We start from the raw sequence: 6,000 nt of genomic DNA, 5'->3' as shown, positions 1-6,000 counted from the left end.
TTGAGATGGCTAGGTGTGAATTCCACACAAAACACTGCTTACCTTTAGGTTGCTGAGAATGGCCCTCCTTGGGTGGACAGACCGGCAAGACAGGATCAGAGTACTCCATTCTTACAAAGATTTAGCTCATAAAATTATATCCCTATGAAGTGAACTTTTTTAACAACCACAAAATGAAATAAAATAAATAAAATAAAATAAACCCTGTAATGTGTACCTGAAGTTCAATTCAATCCAAGAAAAGCTTGTTCTGGTGGAAACATCTACATTAGGTACTCAATGCAGTCATGTATCAAATGGCCAAAGGTGGAGTAATACTATCTTTCAAATGAATGCCTTTCAAATGAATTATGGTAATCCAAGACCTATTCCCATGTTCAAATAATGAAATGCAGGCAGAAATCAATCATCTGCAGTCATTGCTCTCATAGCAATTATGATAAGCTTCTATGAAACGTTCAATTATGAAAGAGGGCAGCTATGGATAGCACTGGTCTCCCAAGCAACTCAACCAATCTAATCTATCTGGCGCACAGCTACGCATATCTTAGGCCTTCTCTGGCTCAGTCTGAACTTGAACCTTTCCTTGATCATCTGTCTTTTCTTTTCCTTAAAATGAAAAGATTGGACTACACAATCTAGACAGTCTTAACCACTCATAAGTGTAATACTTTTCCCCTATAATTGAACTGCCAAAAGATACCACATGAATAATATTTAATTATTCTCATTGTTTTCAATACCAAGGAGTTTACTGACCTGGGCCAACCTGACTGGCAAAATGACCTTAGAAGTTGTCACTGCATGCCAGTGAAGATATCCAAAATTAAACAGGTTTTCTTTCTAATACTTAGAAAACTTATAGCCCTGACAGGACATTTTTTTTAAAGATGCCTTTTTCCAACAAGTTCAAAAGTCACTTGAGTTAGCTGGGAAGATATTCTCATTCCTTAAGAGACAAAGAAATGCAACATCCAAGCGGTAAGCTTAGAGCAGCTTCAAAGAGTGTTCTATGCTTTTTAACCTCTAACTTGCATTTAAAGGTCACAGACTACTTGACCATTCACTTTATTAATTTATGAAGTCAATGACATAAGGATTATTAACAGGGCTCAGGTCTCCCAAAAGCATTAAAGACAAGAAACTAATCCACATCCCACCTGAAATTTCCCATCATCATGCAATTTCAAGGTGGCTGACATGGTATCCCCTAAATTGCTTAGGATGACAAATGTTTCATTGGTGGGTAAGCATCTTTTAACCCTGCTAAGATTTATAATGACATAGAGAAACATTTAAAGGAACCAAACCTATAATCTTTGTACAGTTTATATTACGGAATCTGTACATATTTGGTACTTTAATCGTTTTAACATTTAAGAGGATTTGCCCTATTCATATAACCAGGTTGTTTTTGTAATTCCAATTTAAAATGTTTAATTGAGTAATTGGTATAGACTTATAATTTTAAACTAAAATCTTATGAAATTTACATACAGTTTTAGGAGACTTCAGCCAACTTAATGTGCACCATAGTTATAAGTTTAATTTATGAGAATTGCAAGAATTATTAAAAGGGGAGTTTGGAAAGGGTGTTTTCTTGAGAAAGGAGGGGGTCAAGTCAGAGGACTTAAAAAAAAAGTCAAATATTTTACATTTATGAGCACACCTTAAAATGTAAATAATTATTTAAATTCATAAATGGGGACCAAAGATTACAACCATTATAGAATAATAAGATCTGAATGCAAAACTAAAAGAAGAATTAGGTTTTTCAATTACTTGAATTTAAGTTTTAAAACCAAAGCAATCTCAACATAATCCTCCCTTAAAAAACAAAAACAAACAACTACCCTCCAGTGACTCCAAAAAACTCACATAGACCACTGTCACTAAGGTGACTCCAAGGGCTGATTTGAAGGCCACAGCAGGGATCATGCCTGACCCTCATGTGGTAATGTGACACGTCTCAGGGTATGTCCATGTATCAGCTGCTAATAAGCACTGAATCCATACTGTAGTCCAGGCCCTGGCTAAGCTCTTTGTGAAGATTTCCTCTCTGTTTTATAGAACAGCAATCCAAAGCTTAGGGACATTGTCTATCTTACCAAGACGACAAGGTAATAAATGCTAAAAATGGGACTGGAACCCCATGCTCTTAACCACCAAGCATTCTGCCTCCAATAGGAACAACATCCCATGAAGCCAATGAGTTTCTAGAACCTTACTACTCAGTAGGGACCATCAGAATTGGCATCACCTGGGAGCTTGTTATAGAAATGCAGATTCTCAGACCTACTGAATCAGAACGTGTGGGTGATTCTTAGGCACATTAGCATTTGAGAAGCACTCTTCTAGAGCAGGGGGCCAGCAAACTTTTTCTGTAAAAGGCCAGATAGAAAGCAATGTGAGCTTTGTGTGTCTTATGTTCTCTGCTGCAATCACTCAACTTTGCCATGAAAGTAGCCACAGGCAATACGCAAATGATTAAGGATGGCTGTGTTCCAAAATTCTTTATTTACCAAAAAAAAAAAAAGGGTCATGGGCCAAATTTGGCCTGTGGACCACAGCTTGCCAACCCATGGTCCAGAGTATAGTGGCTATACCATTCGGTTGGATGCATCTGCTGAAAGACAACTGAATACATTTCCCATCTTGGGAGGTGGAGCCCCCACCCAGCCTGACTTCACCCATTGCTACCAAGTACCAAATTCCCAGTAATACCATCTTCCAACCTCATCAAATGCTCCCTTTTTTTGGAGGTCAGATGGTTATGTCTCAATTTTAACATCATCTTACAGGGGACCCAGGGTTCACAAGGCCAGTGGGAAATTTCTCCAAATGCTTTTTCCCTTTGGTACAAAGACATCAAATTAAAAGGGTGTGAGTGCATTGTTAAGTTCTTTGGGGGAATTAACAAACAACTGGTCTTACTTTTCAATAAAGTAAGAATGCAATTGGCTTTCGCACATTAACAGACTAGGATGCCCTCAAATTCTGAAGAACTTCTGAGCCAGTTACTACATGATGATTCAATGTGTTGGACAGCAGTTCCATAGCTGACAATTATGTCTGCAGACATGCTCAGTCTTGCATTCGGGAGCACCACACTGATTGCTCAACTGGGAGTAAAGGCTAAGTGTCCCATTGCAAGAGCTCAGCTTTCCCATCAGATGTTCCCACAAAAATCTGAATACTACAGTTAAAATGAACAGTTACTGCATTATTTTCTTCTCTTTCATGCTTCCTGTCACAAGTAGAAAGAGGCTGCTCATACTACGCGGGAAAACTCAGGAAGGGAATTTAGGAGCTGGTCTGGGGAAGGTGCTGGAGCCAAGCAGTTTTAGGTCTTCTACTCGTTCAAGAAAATGTAGAGAAACTAGAAATGATATAAATGAGGCAACTGAGAGAAAAAGTGTTTATTAGGGGCAGTTACTGAGTGATTACCATTTACAAGATACTGTGCACAAGCCTTTCCAGAGACTGTCTCCCATAATCTCACCACAGGTTATGAAGGGAGAAGCAAATACTGGGATGAAGACACCGAGGCACAGTGACGCCAAAGGCCACTAGTAGAGGAAGACCGTGGATTTGAACCTGCGTACACCAGAGCCCAGGGGTTTAACAAATACTTTTAACTTAAAGTAATCTGAATTAAACGGAACTCAAAGAGTGTTCCAGTACGTTTACAATGCCCTCTCCAACTTTTCCTAGAAGCAGACACCTCTGCTGTCTCTTCCTCCCACAAGTAAGGCTGGGTTTTGTGCCCTGTACTGCCGTAATGCCCTGCTCTTGACCTCCTCACACCATATTAGTAACTGTACTGCTTGGTCCTCTGCCTGGAGTACAAACCAGAATTCTCAACCTCTGCCATGTGTGGACCCTTGGGGCCACAGAGTTCTTTACTGTGGGGCCTGTCCTGGGAATTGTAGGATGTTTAGCAGCCTCCCTGGCCTCTGCCCACTCAATGCCAATCGCAAACCCCACCAAATGGGGTAAAACTGCTCGTGGTTGAGAACTATTGCTATCAAACCCCCTGAGGACAGGGTTTCTGTCCACCTCATTGTTTACCTACTGCCTGACGCAGGGCCTGGCACACAGTAGGTGCTTAATAAATACTGAAATCACTGCATAATGTCTTTTTCCAGTGATATAGTTAAGGACATGGTTAGTGTTGGTAAGATGGATCTAATAGGCCCAGAACGAAATCGGAGTCTAAATCTTCTTTGTGCCATTTTGTTCAGATGTTTGGTTTCCATGACAGCTGGAGTCATCTTTAATGAGTATATTTCATCCACGACAAATTGATTTTATCTCCCAGATATTTCTCTGATCTGCTTCTCCTCCTCATCTTCACTGCCGCCACCCTAGCCCAACCAAGCTGCCCCCTCTCTTGCACGGACTACAGGACAAGCCTCCTTACTGCCATCCCAGTGCCCTCTCTGGTGATCCTCGCATCTGTTCTGCCTGTGACACGGGAGACACATTTTCAAAACCCAAATTTATTCATTCCACCCTCCTGCTGAAGGCTCTTCAGTGGCTTTCCATTACTCGTTAGGTAAGTCTTCTTAACATGTTTTACGGAGCCCTCAGAGGTCTGCCTTGGCCAACCTTGGCAGCCTCCTCCTCTTACTACCAGGGCTGTGGTTCCTAGAAAAGGCCATGATCCCAACGCCTCCGGGCTTTTGCATATACCATTCCATGTGTGGAACACCATTTCCTCCTCCCCTGGCCTGTCCTCTCTGTAGATCTCAGCCTCAGTGTTGCTTCTTCTTGGCCTGGAGGAGGTACCTCCCTCAAAGGTCAGTGTGGAACCAAGTTTCATTCTTTCCTAGCATTTATCCGCATGGCCACCGATCACAAAAGAGGGCAGGCACCTTGTCTACTTTTGTTCACCTTTATAATCCCAGTGCCTGGCCCGTGGTGGGTACTGAATGCATATTTGTTGCATATACTTGCATCATCAGTCACTAAACAGAGAGACACGGTTTGAAAATAGAGGTTTCACAGATGAGATGCACTGAAGCAAAGTGGTCAAGTGCGTGAATTAAGGAGTTAAATTGCTTGGGTTCAAATTCCAGCTCTGTCACTTAATAGCTTTGAGACCTGTACCTTACTTCCCTCATAAAGTGCGGAAGAGAGTACCTACATTCACAGTATCCTTCCTGACAAAGCATGTAAGCACATAAAGCCTTCCAACAGTGTCTGGGACATAAAAAAAGTGTAAGAAGTCGTTATCACTGTTACTGTTAATATTTGTGCAAGGGGTGGTATTTTGATTTCTGTACAATGGCTGAAGTGACAGGGTGATACTCGGATCTCAGCACAGGTGATGCCAGCAGTCACAATGGAGTTCTTCTGTCCCCGGATGAGGAGTTTCAGTTCCCCATTCTACAGACCCCCACACCTTCCCCCAAGGCCCTCTGTAGACAGGCGGAAAGCAGCTTTGCAAAGGGTCCCTTGATCAGGTGCCAGAGAACCAACTCCTGAGCTCAGAAGAACGGCACGGCTCCTCCATCAGCTCCACACCTTGGGAGCCGGCCGGCGGGCACTGAGGCGCTATCAGCACCTTGGCCAGCAGACTAAGAAAAGATTGGACTTGTTTGCAGCGCAATTGAAGTCCAGCCTCCCTGGAAAGCCTAATTCCCCCTGTGGACCTTTTTCACTCAGAGGCTATGGAAACACAACTCAGAGTTGTTCCTGGTCTCCTCTCCATTCAACAGGTATTTTCGGAACGTAATTTAAGTGCCAGGGACTGCGTGATGGGGAAGAGACTGGCAGCCACCACTCGGTATAGGAGGCTGAGCTGCGGATCACTTTGTGATGAGTGGCTTTTACTAATCTCCTGTATACTTATGAGAATTCACCACGTTATTATAGGGTTGCTCCGGTTCACTGATAGCATATTTCAGGGAAAGGCAAATGAGGCCTTGCATTCGTGTGCAGAATCACTATTCCCAAAACATAATTCTAATTCCAAACATAACCGCAGGTTAAATT

The sequence above is a fragment of the Neomonachus schauinslandi genome, chromosome 1, assembly GCF_002201575.2.
Source record: "Neomonachus schauinslandi chromosome 1, ASM220157v2, whole genome shotgun sequence".
In the NCBI taxonomy this organism is placed as follows: domain Eukaryota; kingdom Metazoa; phylum Chordata; class Mammalia; order Carnivora; family Phocidae; genus Neomonachus; species Neomonachus schauinslandi.
Note: the sequence above shows the minus strand (reverse complement) of the source record.